Genomic DNA, 22,013 nt, shown 5'->3' with positions numbered 1-22,013 from the left:
TATCTTTTCCTCATCCTAACTCAGTGCCCTAGCATTCTATTTCCTGCCTAATTATACCCGACCTCTGCTTCATGGCCCTACTCTCTTTTTCTCGCCTCACCCTGCCTCGCTGCCCTACTCTCTTTTTCTGTGCCTCAACCTGCCTCACTGTCATACGCTACCTTTCCCTGTCTCGATCTTTCTCATCTCTACCTCACCTTGCATCACTGTAATACCCTACCTTTCTCTGCCTCAGTTTCTACCATCTCTATCTTACTTTCCCTCCCCTGCCTCACCTATGCCTTATCCTACCTTACCTTTCCTCTCCCTACTCTCTCTGTATCTCTCTCTGTCTCTCTCTTCATTTCATCTCCCAGCCTCACTCTGTATTTCCTCTTTCCCCCTTCAGATTCCTTCCCTAGCCTTTCTATTGACGTCTTGCCTTACCCCTGCCTGCCCCCTTCTCTGCTCCTGCTGCTGCCTCTCCGGACATACTGCCTAATCCTGCCTCACCTTGCTTTTCTGCTTCTTTTTGGCTCACTCTCCCTGGCACCATCGCATTTGCTTGCCTCTCACTGCCTTTCTATGTCTCCCCCTGCCCCCCCTCTTTCTCTTTCTCTCCCCTTTAACCTCCCCCTCTCTCCCCCCCCCTCTCTCTCTCTCTCTCTCTCTCTCTCTCTCCTACTAGCAAGCAGAACAGTATACCTACATCACCACTAGATATACCCGTCCATCCAATATTGGCTGTTAAGGGCACCAAAATAGACACGATAAACACATGCATTAGGTATTGTCAGAACCACAGATATCTAGAGAGCTATCTTTGGTCTCTTCCTATTTCTCTTCCTTCCCCTGCCTTCCTCTGTCTCCCCTACTGTTCTCTGCCCTATCATATCCTCCTTACCACCCCTGCCTGTCACTGATTCTCCCTGTCTCACTATCCCCTCCCCTCCCTCACCTGACCTGACTGGTTCATCATGCAATCCCCTGCCTTTCCTGTCACTCATGCCTCTCCTTGCTTCATGCTACTGCCTTCTTGCCTCACTTCCCCAGCTCTGCCTCATCCTGCCATCCTCTGTTTCTCCCTGCCTCACCCTACCATTCTCTGCACTTCTCTGCCTCACTCTGTACCCCCTGCCTCACCCTACCACCCCCTGCACATCTCTGCATCACTCTGCACCCCCTGCCTCACCCTACCACCACCTGCCTTCCTTCCCTGCTTTTTCCTGGCTGTTTGCCCTGTCTTCCTCTCCCCCTCCTCTTTCTCTCTCTCTTTTCTTCGCAGCATTTTCTTTTTTATTTCGTTTTTAAAGTCCTCACTTTATTAGCTTTGTCTCATTCCTGCTCCACTGATTCACTCTCTTCCTCATTCTTCCTGGTTCATTCTGTCTGTCTGTCTGTCTGTCTGTCTCTCTCTCTCTCTCTCTCTCTCTCTCTCTCTCTCTCCCCTTCTCCGTCTGTCTGTCTGTCTGTCTGTCTGTCTCTCTCTCTCTCTCTCTCACGTTCTCTTCACTGTTTCCTTTTACCTTACTCTGCTACACTCATCCTGACTTCTCTTACTTTCAATTTCCTATCCAGTTCTTTGCCTTCCTTTCCCCAACCCTGCCCTGTTTCTCACTCTACTTCGATCACCCTGCCTCTTTTTCACTCCTTTCTACAATCCGCCTTTTTAACTTCCCTACCTTTCCCTTCTCTCATTCACTCCTTTCTTTACCTTGTCTCTTTAACTTCCTTGTCATTCACCTCTCTGTCCATACCCCGCCTCAGTCTTCCTCCTTTCCCCTCTGTTTCTCTGCTGTATTTACACTTAGTTTCCCTGTCTCACGTCTCTTCCCCCTTTGTCGACTTTCCCTGCCTCTCCCTCCTTCACTTTCCTGTTTCACCCTATCTCTTGCCTCTCCCTCTCTGAAACTTGGGAAAGGACTGAGAAAAAGACGATACGAAGAACGGTTAGAAGAAATGAATCTCTTTACCGTAAGTGCAGACTACGGGGGGATCTAATTCAGATATACAAATTTCCAAAGGACATGATTAACAATACGGATGTCGAAAGGAACTTGACAGTAGATTGGTTGAACTATACTTGAAGCAATGGACATAACATCGTTGGCAACCGTTTCTCTGCACATGAAGCTATGCACTTCTTCTTCATTAGAGTTGTAAATGTATGGAACAAGTTGCCTCCTTATGTGGCTAACTCTCATATAGTCCTAACATTTAAAAACAGCCTGGATAATTAGTTGTCTTCTAAACCCCAGCTAAGTATGCTCACTTCTGAATAATACATTCATGAATTAAGATGTCTTGCAGTTCAAAACAAGGAGGGCGTACCGGCAGCCAGAGAATACCAGCAATATGTTCCTTAAGTTGTCTAGATGTGTTTCTTTTGCAAGTTAAAATAGCATAAAATATGGTCTCCTTCCATCGTTTCCTGTGAAATTTCCATGAGAACATTACTATACTGCATGGAGGCCCATCTCATTATTTCCTGTCTGCTTCGGCTGAAGAGTTTGGTCGGTGGGGGGAACCTACCTGCTTTCCTATCCTTGTCTGTTACGGATATAATAGTTACGAGTACATCAGTTATAAACTATCCTTTAACAAACAGTCTCGAAAGAACCAGTAAATTTATTGCTGTCAACTTTCCATTGTTTTTTTTTTTTGTGTGTCCGACTCTGAGCATAGGCTTCGCAGCCTGCTCTCAAGGCCAAGTAGTCCTCCTACATACCATACACCTCTCCACATGTCACCACTTCGGCGCTAACACCCACCGTCCATATTGAATACATGCTAGGGCTGTCTCATACAGGACTGGTGTATTGGTATTAGCGGGGGTACTTTTATGACATGTCGGCGGGTTATCTGGTAGATCAGGAAAGTCTGATTTTATGAAATTCAAATCCTTAAACTGTTCCCTGCCCCAGCCAGGATTCGAAACTGGGTCCATCAGGACTGCAGGCCGCCTCTCTACCGATTCAGCCACTTTTCCTATCTCAACCTGTTTTTTTTCTATCTAATGCCTTTTTCTCCGTGACTTTGTCTCACTCTGCTTCTTTTTCCTGCCACTCCCTCTCTCATTTTTCTCACTGCCTCTCCCTTTTATTATCTCACGCTGCCTCTCCTTTCCCTCTCTCACTCTTCCTGTCTTACCCCGTCTCTCGTTTCTCTTGTCACTTTTTTCTACCTCACCCTGCGAGTACTTCCCCTTAATCACTTTTCCTACCTCACCCTGTCTCTCCTTTCCCTCTCCCACTTTTCCTGTCGCATCCTGTTTCTCCGTCCCGTCTCTCACTTTTCTGTCTCAACCTCTCTCTCCCTTTCCTCTCTCACTTTTCGTATATCACCCTACCTTTCACGTCTAACCTCTCCCTCCCTCATTTTTCCTGTCTCAGCCTACTTTCCCGTCATTGCCTCTTCCTCTCTTGCTTTTGCTATCTCTCCACGTTTCTCCTTTCCCTGGCTGTCCCTCTTTCACTCCCAGACAATTTTCTCGCTTTTCCTCTCTCATTTCCTGCTCTATTTTACCTCTCATTTCCCTGCCCCGACCTGTTTCTCCCGCTTGTCAGCTCCCCTGCTTCACTTCTTTACCTTATCCCTGCCTCGCCCTGTTTTGCTTCCAGTTAGTTTACCTTGCTATATTTCATTTTCTCCTTGCCTCATTCTCCTCTTCTTCCTTCCGTTTTGCCCCGCCTCACCCTTGTCTCGCCCATATTTCTCCCTACCTCCTCGCCCCTCTCCCATCCTTCCTCCCTCCCTGCCATCCCCTTGCCTGACCCCTGTCCATTCCCTTCCTTCTTCCCTCCTAAATCTTGCCACTCTTCCCCACTCCCTTTACCCTTCTTACCTCTCTCCCTTCCTTCTTCCGACCCCCTGGCTCTCTCTTTCATTCCTCCCCTCCTCTCTCTCTCTCTCTCTCTCTCTCTCTCCCCTTGTCTCTCCCTTCCGCTACCTTGCCTCATTCCTACCCTGCCTCTCCTTCCCACCTCTTCCTCACCCTTGCCTCTCCCTCCCACCCCCTTTCTCACTCCTGCCTCTCCCACCCACCCTCTTTCTCACCCTTGCCTTTCCCTCTGACCCTTGCCTCTCCCTCCCTCTCTTGCCTCGCCTCTGTCTAAACCTCTGCGCTCTCACTCCCTTCCCTGCATAACTTACATCCAGTTGCTGCCTATCCCCAGCATCCGCTGCCTATCCCCAGCATCCTCTGCCTCACTCCTGCCTCACCCTTGCCTCTTCCTTCACATTAGGCAGCTTGGCTTGTCACACCTCATTTCTTACTCGTCTGTTGCTGGCTACCACGTGTTCTCGCTCTCCCTCCTCTCTCTCTCTCTCTCTCTCTCTCTCTCTCTCCAAACCATTTCAGCATTTATTTGCCTTCCTCCTCTCCTCCTCAATCCAATTTTCCCTCCTGTAAATATATTTCTCCCACTTTCACCTCTCTCTCTCTCTCTCTCTCTCTCTCTCTCTCATTTCCCCATCTCAAATGGAAAGGAAATGAGAGGGCACGGAGAGGGAGAGAAACCGTATCTGCTATTTCTAATAAGGATATTTTTCACCTCCAACCAAATACCCAATTTTCTCCATTTCAACGAGAGAGAGAGAGAGAGAGAGAGAGAGAGAGAGAGCAGAAATCAGAAGTCACAGAAGCAAACATGTCAAGAAGGAGAGGGTAAAGATAGAACGATGGAGGGGAAGGCACAAGGAATTGCAAATAAACAGGAAAACATTCCCGATTGTTAAAAAAACAAAAACAAAGGGAAACTGGCATTGAAAGGAAGGAAGGCATGCAATAAACTTCAGCTTTTTTTTTTCCGAAGTGGGTTCTGTGAATTTTCTATCTGAATTTGAAGGCAATATAAAACTCGGAGAAGCCCTTCCTTCCATTTTTTTTTCTTACAGAGCACGACCGACCGTCATTCCGGCGAGGCTTTGACTAAATATGTATATGCCTGTTGTGCAGGGATTGAATTTATTTTCCAGTAATTGCCTTTAATAGTCAGGTTTGGTTATTATGTTTCTGCCAACAGGAACGTGAGGACTGCAGAACTTTCCTTCCCATAGGGATTAGGAAACTAAAACGGAGACTCAGAATAGCTGTAATTTATCAGCCAGTTATTTGTTATTGTTTGGTTATCATATTTTTATACATGTTATATTAAGTAGCTTCTTAATTTTGACGTGCTGCATTAAATTCTGATTTGCTGTTTTGAAGAAAGTTTATGAAACCGAAATACTGTGGCACGAATATATCGATACCGATATTCTATTTTTGGGCCGATGTCACTGTTATTCTGACTGCACCAATAAAAGGAAGAAAGGAGGGCCAACTGGAGGATATATTTAATCCCATGACTCAAAAGCATCCACGAGCTGCATAAAATCTTCCTGTGGCAAAAAAGGAAGGAAGGCAAAGCTATGTGGTATTATACCCTTAATGAATTGGTAGAAATTTGTAGTAACTAAAGAACAGCTAAAATTTATATGACCTAAGTGGAGATTATGAGATGAGATTAAAATATGATGCACTTGTACATTAACATGAACATTTCTTAATATTTTTTTTTTACATATCAGGAAATAAGGCTGAATATTATTAGGCTTTCTGCTGCCTCGTTGCCTAGCCCAGAACAACATCCTCGCCCACGGAGCGAAAACAGTTATGTTTTGAGCAGTGTGTGTGTGTGTGTGTGTGTGTGTGTGTGTGTGTGTGTGTGTGTGTGTGTGTGTGTGTGTGTGTGTGTGTGTGTGTGTGTGTGTGTGTGCGTGCGTGCGTGCGCGTGCGTGCGTGCGTGCGTGCGTGCGTGCGTGTGTGTGTGTGTGTGTGTGTGTGTGTGTGTGTGTGTGTGTGTGTGTGTGTGTGTGTGTGTGTGTGTGTGTGTGTGTGTGTGTGTGTGTGTGTGTCACACATAATTTACAAGAGTCATGTGCGCTCTCAGCTGGAATATTGCTCGCCCTTGTGGAATGAATGTGGAGAAGTTGCATTAAAATAACTAAACAAAATTCAGAACAAAGCCTTTAGAGTTATTAAATACCCTGGTATTACAAATAAACTACCTCCCTTACAAATAAGAAGGAATGTTGCCTCTTTCGCATTATTTTACAGATATTTTAATGGCAAATGCTCATTCAAACTTGCATTCACTGTGCCACCTCCCCATGCCTTCCCCCGCACTACATGGGCATCTGGTAGCACTTATGACTGGACTGTCACACAGCCATATTGCAGAACTTCTGCTTATCAGAATTCTTTTATTCCCCGAACTGCATCTCTTCGGAACTCGCTTCCCCAGAATAGTTTCCCCCCAAACCTCAACCTACAGCAGTTCAAGTCCAACTGTTACAGATTCATTATGAATGGAGAACGCCTGGATTCTAGTGTATGGATTATGTTTTTATTTAATCTGTTTTTCCTTCCTCTGTTCATCTTCTGTTAAAAAAAAAAATCATATAGAGTTCATTAGATTTTAACTAAACTTGGCAGTTAGATTGAAGTCTGTCACTGAGGAAACTTATTGTTTTTTAAAACAATGCGTCGAAGGTCAAGACTGCAGGCACAGGTCAAAGGATGACATACAAAAAGCAGCTTAAGTAGTTTTAATCCTATTTAGACCAAACCTGGAAAAAGTTTGAGGGCAAGGCTAGAATGAGGTGATTCAGAATGGAGAGTGAAACCTGTACTGCACACAGGAAAAATCATCTGATATATCACCAATAAGCCGGGAATCGAACCTGGGACTCTCAGGTGAGAGCCAGGCAGCATACCACTACACCTGCGTACAGTACAGGATTCTCTCTTCATTCTGACTTGCCGCAAGTGCTTGGGATAGATAAAATAACATCTACTTGCCTGAGTGCCAGGGGGTTAACTCATCCTCTTCAGGCCCACAGTGGGGGCGGAGTGACATTGGTTGCAAGATTGTGACAATGTGAGTAAACTTTTACCTGGTTGTGGTGTAGTAGTATGCTGCCTGGCTCTCACCTGAGAGTCCCGGGTTCGATTCTCGGCACACTGGTAATATATTGGATGGATGGACCGCTGGTATACATTCTATCTTATTCTCATTTCCTCAAGACGAATTAATTCAGTCTAGAGGAGACCTGTGCATTGGGTGGGTTAAATATAATTCTTATTAATCTTTCTCTTCCCAAGTTAGATATAATTGTTTAGAGATATCTAGAAACATATATATATATATATATATATATATATATATATATATATATATATATATATATATATATATATATATATATGCAGGTATGTAGGCATGTATCAGCAAATGGTAGGAATTTTCATTTAATCCTTGTCATTCAGTCCGCCACCCGATGCCCAGTCAGTCAATAACTCCCACTGGTCGCTTCACACTCACTGGCCAATAACCTTGGCGATCAAAGTGGCCACGGAACGAAAACCAACACAGGAACTGAGCAACAGAGAGAGAGACAGACAGACAGACAGACAGAGATTCACGATGATTTTCTTCTCGTAACTAAGACCTTGGTTTTTGCATAAAGAACACTACACTTGGGAACAATCCACATTTCCTTTGTCTTTCCTGTAAAAAGCAGATCATCGGACAGAGAGGTCGATCTTATATCTGTGTATCTCCGTTGTTGAGCTGGGAGAAAGTTTTGAAATACAGGATGATCCGTATACAGCGCTCTCCTAGAAACTCACCTGGCGGTATCTTATGTGTTACGAGTATTGCTGAGCCTGCTGGTGTGGGCGTGGGTTTAGAAGTGGGAGTAGGAATTGCATAAATGATGGGGGGTAGACGCTGATAACGCTGACTGAGCTGTCTCCGAAACACAAGAAATTGCCTGGTAGAGTGTAAGATGAGTGCTATATATGAACCACCCTTTATACCATCGGCACCCACGTACAGGCCAACGTACAGCGCTCATCTTTGCAGGGTGTATTCACTTTACCTTGACTAAATAAATCACCCCCATCCTCGCCCATTCCACCTCATTCAGTCCCTTGGAATGAAATGGAACTGAATAGCAGTTAATGTATTTTTCTTTGACACAAGGTGGGTTTGGTTATGTACATGCGATTTAACCAAGCTCGCTGAACGGTAAAGAAAAAAACGCATTAAATACAATTTCATTACGCCATCCTTTATCTACGACCCCATCTCTCCTCCCTAAACATACACAGACAGACAGACAGACAGACAGACACACACACACACACACACACACACACACACACACACACACACACACACACACACACACACACACACACACACACACACACACACACACACACACACACACACACACACACACACACACACACACACACACGTCGAACTTCTGTGGAAAGTTTTACATAGAACTGCCGGCCCACCTATGCTGGCAATAATACAACACACACTTCACCGGGAGTATTACTGCACACACCCTACCCCACCACCCACCACCATCTAAACTCGTCTCGTTAATTGCATTCCATCCACTCCACCCAACAACTTAAACTTCTTACACTTCTTACACTTTCCCTTCGCAAACAACCCGCATACATAACCTGTCTTCAAAATATGCACTCGCCTAAAAAAATATATATATACTATTTCGAATGTTCTTCTGATGGTAATGTCGGCTGAAAATTATGACGGAACAACGAAAGTTAGCGGTAAACGAATGCCCATTGTCTTACTACCTCGTGACTATTTTGCTGAGCTTAAGTCGAACCTGTCGTACCAGAAGGATTAATGAAGGTTGTAATAAATCACTCTATTTCGAAAATTCTCTCTTAAACTGAACAAAATCGTCCGACGGCATCATCAGTGACATATGAAAAGGTTTCTTTGTTGTAAGGGGGTTCAAGAAGAAGGAAGACTGAGTTTCTTCAATCCATTTCTCTGCTGTAAAAGTTGCCAGGCTGCTAGCATCACAGTCGGTGTATCCAGGCAAGGGTAATATCTATATCTATCTATCTGTCTATCTATCGATCTATCTATCTATCTATCTATCTATCTATCTATCTATCTATATATATATATATATATATATATATATATATCAGCCATTTTAGCGCTGACGTATAAACACAACAGGATATCTAGTCAAAGATGTCATATATCAAATTTGGAGTAAATCGGGTGAAAATTGACCATTTTACGCCCATCTGAAATTTCAGGCCCGACCCACCTGACACTGACCCCCCTATCGCTAACTGGGGGATGACCCCCCTGGTGTAACGAGGCATGTTATAGGATGCAGATTTGAATGATGTACATTTAAATTTGGGTTTCATGTCGATATGACGAAATTGAAAGTTATGGCGAAAAAAAAAAAGATTTTTTACCCGTATTTTTTTTCTTAATTTTTTGGGGTCTACAACCTAGGCCTTGGTCCAGTTTGGCCCCAGATTTAATCAGGTGATCAGAAGGTCATAGCCCATCATCCTTGTAATTTTAGTCAAAATCGCACAAGCAGTTTTCGAGCAAGGCTGTTAACAGACAGACAGACATACAGACAGACGGACAGACAGACAAACAGAAATACCGAGTGAAAACAATATCCGTCCCCGAGCCCTTCCGGGGCAGGGCCGGGTTATTAACAAGCTATACTGTGCAAAACAAATAATCAAGAAACAGGTGATGGAAAGTCTCCCAAGCTGACAAGAGAACGTCCCAGAGATCAGAGGAGCACAAAGCGAACCAAGCATAACAGTCAGCAAATACAGGTACAAAACTCGACAATACCATCGCCCGAAGTCAGGGAGTATCGGAGTAACTCAATCAGCGAGGCAGTTAGGGAGGGAGGCAGGCTGTGAAATCCGAGTCAGCGAAGCCGGCCACCACTGGGAACGGACAGGGGAAGTGGGGAAAACGTTTGATAATCCGTGTGGCCAGTGCTGAGGGTAGTGGAGGAGTGGGAAAAGAATAGAGGGAAAAGTGAAAAGAGAACGAAAGTGAGAGGAGAGTGAGGGGATGAGAGGGTAAAGGGAGTGAGGGAAGATGGGTGGGAGAAGGGGAGTGATAGAAGAGGGGGAAGTGAGAGAGGGGAAAGGGAGATGAAAGAAAGGAGAGATGAAAGGGGAGAAAGGGGAGGTGAGAGGAACAGAGGAGAGGGTGGGGGAGGGGAGGTGAAAGTAAGGTTAGGGGAGAGGTGAGGGAGGATAGGTGAAAGGAAAGGGGGAATTTTTTTTTTTTTTTTTTTTGTGCCAGAAAGGAGCCAAATGCTAGAAGCGTGCAAGACCGTTCCCTCTCTCTCTCTCTCTCTCTCTCTCTCGCTCTCTCTCACACACACACACACACACACACACACACACACACACACACACACACACACACACACACACACACACACACACACACACACACACACACACACACACACACACACACACACACACACACACACACACACACACACACACACACACACACACACACACACACACACACACACACACACACACACACACACACACACACACACACACACACACACACACACACACACACACACACACACACACACACACACACACACACACACACACACACACACACACACACACACACACACACACACACACACACACACACACACACACACACACACACACACACACACACACACACACACACACACACACACACACACACACACACACACACACACACACACACACACACACACACACACACACACACACACACACACACACACACACACACACACACACACACACACACACACACACACACACACACACACACACACACACACACACACACACACACACACACACACACACACACACACACACACACACACACACACACACACACACACACACACACACACACACACACACACACACACACACACACACACACACACACACACACACACACACACACACACACACACACACACACACACACACACACACACACACACACACACACACACACACACACACACACACACACACACACACACACACACACACACACACACACACACACACACACACACACACACACACACACACACACACACACACACACACACACACACACACACACACACACACACACACACACACACACACACACACACACACACACACACACACACACACACACACACACACACACACACACACACACACACACACACACACACACACACACACACACACACACACACACACACACACACATTTACAGCCAAATTCAAGGCGACGAATATCGACAACACAAGCACTAGCCATCGGCGCGCCTCTTTCTGCCGCCATGACTTGCCTGTATGTGGAAGCAATAGAGGCTGACTAGTTTAGGAGAATCATAAGTAGGTGTGCAAGTTGGTACATATATATAGACCATGTCTCAGTAACTGTGCCTAAGAACACCGATATCATAAGTAAACTGAGAATGTTAAACAACGTGTACGATGACGTTCAGTTCACACTACAGTAGATAAGAAAGAGAAAAAAACTCCCATTCTTAGATACTGTAACAAGGAGAACAGATGAGGGAGATAAATGCTCTGTGTACCGCAAACCAACCACCAAAGAAGACTTTAGCCACTTTCTTCGGCACACAACGAAAAGACTTAATTGGAGTTGTCATAGGATTTTTCCTAAGAGTATACAGAATTTTCAGCAATGATTTCCCTATGCTATCCTGTAGGCATGTTGTTAAAACTATAGAAGGCAACTGATATCAGTAAAAAGAAAAAAAGATAATGCAAATGTTCAATCAAACGATGACAATACAAGATAAGTGTCTGTTCCCAACTCATCCAAAACTTCGGCTATCAACTCATCAAGAACCTACAGAAAACAGGCCTTAGGATCGTAGCATCCTCAGGACACAAATTAAGAGAAATAATAAAAACACAAATGAAAGGAGGTAAAAAAGAGAACAGTGGAATATGCAGCATACCGTGAAATGGATGCTCGAAAACGTTCATCGGGAAAACAGGACGAGGAATGGATACAAGGATAGCAGAACACAGAGTCTATTTCCCTAGTGTTACACATAGATCAACACAATCATTGTCCAAGTGGGAAAAAACTAGTCACTGAGAAAGATCTGAAAAAGAAAAAGAAATACATCGGAAGCAACTCACTGTGTAAAAAATGTAACTAACCACAGGGAGGGATATTTTAGTCAATGTAGGTATATATATATATATATATATATATATATATATATATATATATATATATATATATATATACAAAAGATGAACAGAGGAAGGAAAAACATATTAAATAAAAAAAAAATCGATACACAAGATTACAGGTGTTCTCCATTCATAAAAGATCTAACAGTTGGACTTTAACTGCTGCAGGTTGAAGTTTGTGGGGAAACTATTCTACGGGAAGCGAGTTCCAAAGAGATGCAGTTGGGGGAATAAAAGTATTTTGATAGGCAGAAGCTCTGGACTATGGCAGTCCAGTTATGAACGTTACCAGATGGCCGTGTAGCACGGGGGAAGGCGTGGAGGGGTTGCGCAATGGATGCAACTTCTTTTGGGCATTTGTCATAAAAGTATCTGTAAAATAATGCAAGGGAGGCAACATTCCTTCATATTTATAAGGGAGGTAGTTCATTTGTAACTGCAAGGTTATTAATAATTCTTACAGTTTTGTTCTGAATTTTGTCCAGTTGTTTTAGTGCAACCTCTCCATATTCACTCCACAAGGGTGAACAATATTTCAGCAGGAAAGGCACATGACTCTTGTAAATTATAGCCAATTGCTCGTCAGTGAAGTAGCTGCGGAGTCTATACGGCAATCCAAGTTTCTCTGAAGAGGTTTTAGCAAGTGATCTAACATGAGAGGTCCAGCTGACGGTACTGTTCAGCGAAACACCGAGACATACAACAAGGATGGCCTTAATGTCGCAATCAAGGGTGGGGCAGGACGACGGAGTTTTCCTAGTGGTAGCCAATCAAGCTGCGGCACGAGAAAGGGGGAGGGAATTTCCAGGGGTATAAATGTCTCAACTCTGTCACTTCCTGTTCATACTCACTGAAGATGGGTTCTGTGTAGCTCTGAAAGTTAAAGAAAATAAAGTTAGAGAAAATAAAGTTAGAAAAAATAAAGAAGTTAGAGTAAATAAACAAATCAAGCTCTAACCTGAGTGTCTCTCCCACCCAACATTTCAACATTAAGAAAATATGAAGAGGTATGGGAGAAGGGAAAATAAGTAAGGGAAAAAAAGATGTGTTGAAATAAAAAGAGCCTGAGGTATGTGTGCAGGGGGATGGGCAGGTGAAGAAGGGAGTGACAGAGGAGAGAAAAGTGAGGGGAGAGAACAGGGATGCTGTACTGAGAGGGGAGGCTGTGTGTGTGTGTGTGTGTGTGTGTGTGTGTGTGTGTGTGTGTGTGTGTGTGTGTGTGTGTGTGTGTGTGTGTGTGTGTGTGTGTGTGTGTGTGAAGGGTGGGGAGGGGATAAGGGAGGGGGGGGAATGAGGGAAACGACATGTGAAGGGAGAGGGAAGGTGAATTTCAAAGGGACACCGAAGTGAGGGAGGATGAAGAGAGAATACAAAGAATTCAGAAAGGATAACTATACTATGGCTGTTGTCTCAAACGAGGAAGCCCTATCATTAAAATGAAACTGTTAAATTAGCTCCGTGATTACGAAAAACGTAGAAACACAAAAATCCCCCCTCTTCCCAACCCACCACATCCACCAATCAAAGCCGTTTAGTAAAAGCAAGAAGGAACGTCATGTAGTATCGAATAACCAACATAATTTATTGGACAGAACAAGCACTACTTTATTTCTTTAACACCTGTAGGGAGATTTATTTGATTCAGAGTCTTTTCCATGTCACTTCATCTTTACTTCTGGTGTGCACTTAATCCTTATCATTGTTTATACAGTCCAAGCATACACTAGGTCCATTACTAGTATAAGAGATCAGAAGGGTGTATGTAGGACGAGGCAGGGAGAAATGAAAGGGGATGAGGGGAGAGGGGAGATAAGGGGAAAGGTGTGACAAGTAAAGGGATGTGATGGAGGTGAAGAGACGAAGTGCGAGACAAAGACGGAAGGCGAGAGAAGAAGAGTAATTGATTTAGAGGGGTGGAGAGAGGAATGGAATTGTGAGGGGAGGGGTGTGTGTGACAAGCTGGGGAGAGTAGGGGTTGGAAGAGGAGAGGCGTTTGTAGAGCCAACGAGAAGGGAGAGGGCATGGAGGGCTGTGTGTGTGTGTGTGTGTGTGTGTGTGTGTGTGTGTGTGTGTGTGTGTGTGTGTGTGTGTGTGTGTGTGTGTGTGTGTGTGTGTGTGTGTGTGTGTGTGTGTGTGTGTGTGTGTGTGTGTGTGTGTGTGTGTGTGTGTGTGTGTGTGTGTGTGTGTGTGTGTGTGTGTGTGTGTGTGTGTGTGTGTGTGTGTGTGTGTGTGTGTGTGTGTGTGTGTGTGTGTGTGTGTGTGTGTGTGTGTGTGTGTGTGTGTGTGTGTGTGTGTGTGTGTGTGTGTGTGTGTGTGTGTGTGTGTGTGTGTGTGTGAAGGACAAAGAGGGGTTGCTATGATAAAGATGTGGAAGGGGGGAAGCGAGGGGATTGGCCTGAGAGAAATTATGTTGATAAAGTCTACTGTCAACACATCTACCACTGTCACTCTCATCACAGCATTTCCAAACACTCCTTCCAATCCCTTAGCCAACTTCCTCCACGTGCTCTACCATCCCTGTTATCATCGTTGTCTCTCCAGCTGTTATCTGCACGTGAAGAACAGCCACAGCATCACGAATAACACCAACACTTATAGTTCTCTCACCAGGATCGTTATAACAGTATCATCAAAACAGTCACCACCTCCATCCAATCCATCATAAGAACTACTACTATGCACAAGCTTGCCATATGCTTACTATGATAACCACAATCATTGCAATACAACATTATTATTGCAATTCCTTCCCGTTGCATTGCCATCGCTATAATCATCGTCATCAACACAGGCATCACCACACTTACTACAATGACATAATCACATACACTCTTGTTCATAATACTGTCACCACAAACCTCACCAAATCACTGGTACCTTGAACTCCACCATCACAATTGTCACTATCACCACCACAACAACTCATATTTCCAACAAACGCCACCATCACAACACCACAATCCTCCCACCACCATCATCCCCACCACCACAATCACACCTAGTACCACGACCGTAACCACCACTGCCACACCGATCACCATAATCATCACCAAACCGCCATCACCATTACAGTCACCACCATAGTCCCATCTCTCATCATAACCACAAACTTTACAATAATTACAAACATAATGCCATCATCATAATCACCACAAGCCACCAGCGCAATCATAACATCTTAATAACCACAATCACATCTACCAAGTCACCACCATTACCACAATCACATCCACCAAGATTCACCAATATTGTCACCACTACCACAACCAGAACCAACTTCATCATCATCATCATCACCAATACAGCACCGGCGCAGCCTCATCCATTATCACAACCACAACCAACAAATCGGTTACCATCACTACCACTTTCTCTACCACCACAACCACATCCACAACCGAGACAGCCACGACCACCACTACAATCATCACAGCCATAACCACTACCACCACCACCACAACTGTCAGTACCTCTACCAGAACCATCACCACCACCACCACAACAACAATCACAGCCACCATTACCACCACCATCACCACCAGCAGACGCACACTCAACGGCGACCTTCCCAAAAATAGTCAGCCTCAGATGTGGGAGTATTTTTCGACTGCCTCCATCCTTTTTTCATCGCACCATCTGAGGAATCGAGGTCGCATGAGTCACCAAGAGGGAGTTAATTGGCGTGGCAGGTGTGCTGGAACTCAGGTGTGTAGAGCGGAGGGGGGACAGGTGTGTGTGGGGGGAGAGAAAGGTATATTGTCTTGTCTTGGTCTTTTTGGCTTCCACCTCTGGTCCAATTTTGGGCATGCCTCTGTTTGGGTCTCTGTGTCATTGTTTCTCTCTCTCTCTCTCTCTCTCTCTCTCTCTCTCTCTCTCTGACTCACTTGGGCTCACTACACACTCTCTCTCTCTCTCTCTCTCTCTCTCTCTCTCTCTCTTCCTATGTGTGTCAGTGTAGGGAGGACTGATCTACACTCTCTCTCTCTCTCTCTCTCTCTCTCTCTCTCTTCCTATGTGTGTCAGTGTAGGGAGGACTGATCTATTCTTGACTGTCTGGGTGGCATCACAACATTAACTGGAGCACCTGACTCACGCCCCTGTCTAGTCTACATGCCCTTCTGACTTCCATACTTGTTCCGGGTTCGTTGCGTTCGTGCTCCTGATTGGCATTTGCACCTGACTCGTTCGTGCACTTGACTCGTTCTTGCACCTGAATGGCACGTATACCTGACTGCCTCGCACACTTTTGTTCGTGTACGTGACTGGTTAGGATTTCAGATTGGTTCGTGCACCTCTCCCCTGGCTAGTTCGCACGTCCATCTGGCTTCCATATTAGGCTGTCACGTTCGTGCACCTAAGTGTCTTGTAACTGACTTGTTCTTCTAACTGGGTCGCGGATTTGTTTGGCTCGTGCATGTAACTAAAACGTGCACCTGACTGCCATATGCACCTGTCTCGCACGTGCATCTGACTGATTCGTGCTTTTCAATAACTCATCCGTCTGACTGATTTGACTGATTTATGCATCTGTGTCTCTCAGGGCCAGTCCTTCCATTAAACGAACTAGGCGATCGGCTGGGGCGACATCGACTAATGGGCGCCAGTTTCCGAAAAATATGAAAGTATTTAAGTAATCTCCTGTAAATCCAGCATCCATAAGGTGCGACAATAATGGCACGGTAGTAATCCCCACCAAAGAACTTCCAAGCCTAAAATGCACTAATATTCGAAGAGGGAGGGGACACACCACCACATTCGCTTAGACCATCAGATGCCTTAGGACTGGCGCTGGTGCTTCTGATGGTTGATGCCTGCTTCTTGTTGGTTCTCGTTTCTGATTAGTGCCTGGTTCTAACTGGCTGGTGTATCTGACTGCTTCTGGTTTCTGATTGTTTCGTGCTTCTGAAGGGATCGTACACCTTACGGACCATGATCGATTCTTGAACATAAAACTCGGGCTTAGATAGATAAACGGATAAACTGACTGAGAGATGAAGAAAGACACGATTGGACAGATGGACAGATAAACAGTTGTGTATATACAGACAGACGAATGGATTGATAGATACTGTACATAGATAGATAGATAGATGGACAGGGAAACAGGGTGGCTGGTAGACAAACTGATGACTCATTCGAGCTGTATAAATATCACAAAATAACAAGAGCTGTCCGGGTCATAATAGTGTTAATTGCGACAGTAAAGGCATCTGCACCTGAATTGTCCGTGACTGTGTGTGTGTGTGTGTTGTGTGTGTGTGTGTGTGTGTGTGTGTGTGTGTGTGTGTGTGTGTGTGTGTGTGTGTGTGTGTGTGTGTGTGTGTGTGTGTGTGTGTGTGTGTGTGTGTGTGTGTGAATAAAACAGTGTGCCGGCAGATGGAATACACAGCTAGAGAAAACGTTGTGATTGAAGAGTCATGGGATAATGTTTAATATTTCCTCAGAATGTTTCATCCCGTGTCAACTCATCCGTGTGGCGAATCTCGAGCTGAAGGTGACAGTTTGGGGGGCTTTGTCATTTTATAAGCACGCACGCACGCACGCAAGCACGCACGCACGCACGAATGCAAGCGGACACTCACAAATACCTCCCACTCACGCGTACACAAAAACTGATTCACTCACACACAAACACAGACACACCCACCCATCCACACACAAACACACACACACACACACACACACACACACACACACACAGGGGGGGGGGCCTTGGCATCCCGTGCTCCCTGAGTCACTAAGAGATCTTGCCAGAAGGAGGGGGAGGAATGAGAGGGAGAATAGAGAGGGAAAATAAGACAGGCGAAGGGGAAGGAGAACAAGGAAGAGACGATGAAGTAGGGACAAAGGGGTGGGGAAAGACGAGGGAGATTTTTAGATATGGGACTGAATGGGTAAGGGGAAGAGGAAGAGAGGAGAGGAGGGGGGGGGGAAACACTGCGGGATGAACGAAGGTGAAGGAAGGAATGATAATGGGGAAGGGTGAAGAAAAGAAGGGAGAATCAGGCGAAGAAAGAAAAGGGAGAGCCTGGGCGAGGGGGAAGGGTGTATGCAAGGTCCAAGGAGAGATGAAGGGGAAAGAAAGGGAAAACCGAAAGGATATGGAGGAAAAAAGATTGAGGGAAGGAGGATGGGAGGAAAAGAAGAGGGAAGGAAAAAAATGGATGAAGTGACAAAGGGATGAGTTCTAAAGAGAAGGAGAGAGTGAATAAATGGGAAAGGAGGGAGGTGAGGGAAAGATGGGAAGACAGGGTAGAAAGTACTGAAGAGAAAGGGAAAGGGCAAGAGGGGAGAGAAGATGGAAAAAATAAAGTTAAGGGGAAAACTCTAGAAAGGAGAAAAGAGTAGAGGAAAGGGGACCGGAAGGGGAGAGAAATAAGGAAAAGAAGGAGGGAAGGAGACAGAAGGAAAAGGGGAGGACATACGAAGTGGTGTTGAGAAAAGGCAGAAACTGGGAGACGAAGAGGATGTGGATAAAGAAGAAAGGAGGAGAGGAAACAAAAAGAGAGTGAAAATTGAAGAGTGGGGGAAAGTGGGGAGGATAAGAGATGAAGGGGAAAAAAGCAAAGATGTTGAGTAAGAAATTGGGGATTCTGGAGATGAGAAAGAGGCGGTGTACTGGGTGTGGTGTGCATGATAATTCGCGAATAAGAGGTGTTACGAAATATAGGAAGCCATTTAGACTACGACCATGAGAGGGAGAGGGAGAAAATGAGGGGGCGAGAAGCAGACGTATTAGGAAGGTAGTGAAGGATGACAGGGGAGATGGGGGCAGAAGGGGAGGCAGAGGAGGGGAGTGGGGAAAAAGGAAGGGGGAGGGGGAGAGGAAGAAGCATTAGACGGGGAACTGAGAATGACAGAGGGTAGTAAGGGAAGGGGAGAAGGTGGGGGAAGGGGTGTGGTGCTGGATGTGGAGAGACTCGGGAGGAGGGGATCTGAGGCGATGTATAGAGTAATTTTAACAACGTCAAGCTCTTATGACTCGCTTACAGCTGAATAAAATCGTCTGACGCCAGCCGAATGAGAACACTTGAGTTGTCCCGACCATCAGAGTGTTAGCAGTGAAACCCTCAACACTCACTGTTTTATACCCACTCTCAATTGAATACAATCGTTAGGCCTTAGCTGGAACATAATGACTGATTACAAGAGAATTTTCGTGCATGGCAGGGTTAATAAGGCTTGATAGGTTGGGAAAATGAAGAGGAAGACGTGGCAAGGTGACGTGAAACTGTGAACCCAAGCGTGATTGAAAGATTATACGCGTCCCTCAGTGATCAGTGCTGGTGATGGCAAATAGTAAATGATGTTTCTCGCCTTCAGTACAGTCACGTCTTTGGGATTATGTTGTAGCTACTATCGGAAGGTGTTGTTTTCAGCTTTGGGAAGACCATCTGTAATGAAGATTTTGTGTAGGCTTTGTATGCTTGTTCCATTTCGAAAGTCTCTTCCAAGCCGAATCAAACTGTCTGGCGGCAGCAAGAATGAACTATACTGTAGTTACTAAAGTACTTGACAAATGCGTGAACTTCTGGATCCTACTACTGCGTTCCACCAATGTCGCTCAAGTTTACAGATGTGAGGCAAGAGCCTCAGGGCTATAATACTGAGCACTGTTTACGTCGCTTATGTGTAAGAATGAAGCATATCCTTAGTGAGTGGCAGACGAACAGGGCCGCTCCCACAGATGATCCCAGTTTAAAAAGACGCCATCGGTTGGAATGGTTTTTTAATGGCCATCAAAATTTTTATAGACTGATATTTTTAAAAATTGGGTGAGTTGAATTTTTTTTTTTTTTTCCTTGACATGGCGGACTTTTTGAAAAAGTTATGAAGAACTGACGAATAAACATTTTCACTTTTCTGGCAAGGGTTAGGTTCTCAGAACCGAATATAATCGCCCGTCATAAACTGAAACTAAACACTAAGCTTTTTATTCTCAGACAAACGTCAATCATGACGGCCTTTGACATAACCGTTTGTCTTGGATTCTGCGGGGTACAATAGAGTCGTTTGACGTCGGCCAGAAAAAACACAAAGCAGCCATTTCTCATTTACTGACTTGCGCGTTTTTATGCCGCGTCCAAGCAAGAACCAATCATACTAATTGGATCTTTGTCTGAAATTTAGAACAAAGAGTTGGAAACGTGCCGGCACCGTGATGAAGTCCACAAAGGTGACCCAATTCTGTCTCTTCGCTTCTGTCTCTGCATGTGAATCGGATTTTATGAAGCCGCCCTCTAACAGCCATGCATCAGAAATGACCACACCGATTTTACTGTCAACAGAATCATAATAAAGCACACTGTTTCCACTTCTTCACTCTTATTACGGTACTTTGATTTCTTTTCATTTTTTATAAGCAGGCCATCAACAGATTAATTTATTCAGCTTTAATGACATCTCTTCTGGTAATGGTGTAAGTGAAGGCTGTACAGTATCTAACTCCTCTACTTCGACACTGAGGAGAAGTGAACCGTGTGAAGATAACAGGAATAAAGTAAAAATAAGTCGTAGGTCTGAAGGGATTCATTTCATAACTTGCCTTCCTTCGGACCACTGCTCCCAGCTAATGACTTCAGCGTAAAATTCCACATTAATTTTCATCAAATTCCAGCCATATGTTTTAAGAACAATAATCATCGCATAATGATCTAAATATAATCTGAGTCATAAAGATATAAAAGAAGTTACAGGTAGTGATCAAACTCGCCCAAGTTTTTTTTAGATAGAAGAATGAGATACTGTACGCCCAATGATAAATCTTTAAGTTCTACACATTTCACTACTGAGTGCTCTATCTTGCCCATTTGTAGTACGAAAGTTTTACAAGTACACAGATATTTCGCTTCTAAAAACCAAAGCCTTACTTACCCTATTGCTGTGGCTTATATATATTTCAGCAAGAACATGCAGTACGGCTCTGGATGCCAGAGTTAAAGAACATTGGCAAGGAAGGTTAACCACAGACATTACAAACACTCATCCACTTCCCACACCTACACCCTTCCACAACTTGTACAACCATGATAATATATATATATATATATATATATATATATATATATATATATATATATATATATATATATATATATTTATTTATATATTTTTATATATCTCTATCTATATCTCTATATATCTATATCTATATCTATATATATATATATATATATATATATATATATATATATATAGAACTATATATATATATATATATATATATATATATATATAGATCTCTATATATATATATATCTATATATATATATATATATATCCACCGACACTTGCTTGATATATATGGCACTGGATGGTGTCAAATGACATATGCCTACGTGATGATATGAACTACACAGTAACGTATTAAGAAAAGGAAGGATACTATCTGACGTTCGGAGGGAATGAGAGATACAGAAAACAAGACAGAATGCTGAATGGGGATTGCTGGGGAACTTTTGTCTGTGATAATACCCAGGCTATGTACTGAGGCGGTAAAACTCTACACCATTCACACGCCATGTTTCATTACCAACAACGTGAGCATTTAAGAATCATGATTTAAAATAGTAAAGGGATCGACCAACGTTAAGGACCTATATTCTCTACAGGACTAGCATAATTTTCCAATAAGTTATTAACTCTCTCTCGATCAGGACACCTCTGGTTTTTTGTTTCTGTTAACATCAAACACTTTTATTCAACTGAGAGATTGAGAATGAGTCATAGCAGGAATGATATTTTTAATACTGTCATCATTAACCTCTCGTGGTCGGGGCAACTCCATTGTTATATTCCAGCCAACGCCTGACGGTTTTATTTAGCTGACAGTAAATCACAGCAGTCTTATTGTTAAGATTATGAACACAAATACGCAGACA

General features: G+C 44.1%; 1 protein-coding gene across 2 annotated transcripts in view; it reads left to right on the top strand.

Annotated features, from left to right (window-relative positions):
- LOC145415100 (uncharacterized) overlaps positions 1 to 22,013 on the top strand; it is a 108,022-nt gene that overhangs the window by 5,566 nt on the left and 80,443 nt on the right. The window lies entirely within an intron of this gene.

Source organism: Coenobita brevimanus, chromosome 101 (assembly GCF_032717465.1).
Source record: "Coenobita brevimanus isolate Jiangsu-jjx chromosome 101, ASM3271746v2, whole genome shotgun sequence".
Lineage (NCBI taxonomy): Eukaryota > Metazoa > Arthropoda > Malacostraca > Decapoda > Coenobitidae > Coenobita > Coenobita brevimanus.
Note: the sequence above shows the minus strand (reverse complement) of the source record. Positions and strands in the feature narration are given on the sequence as shown.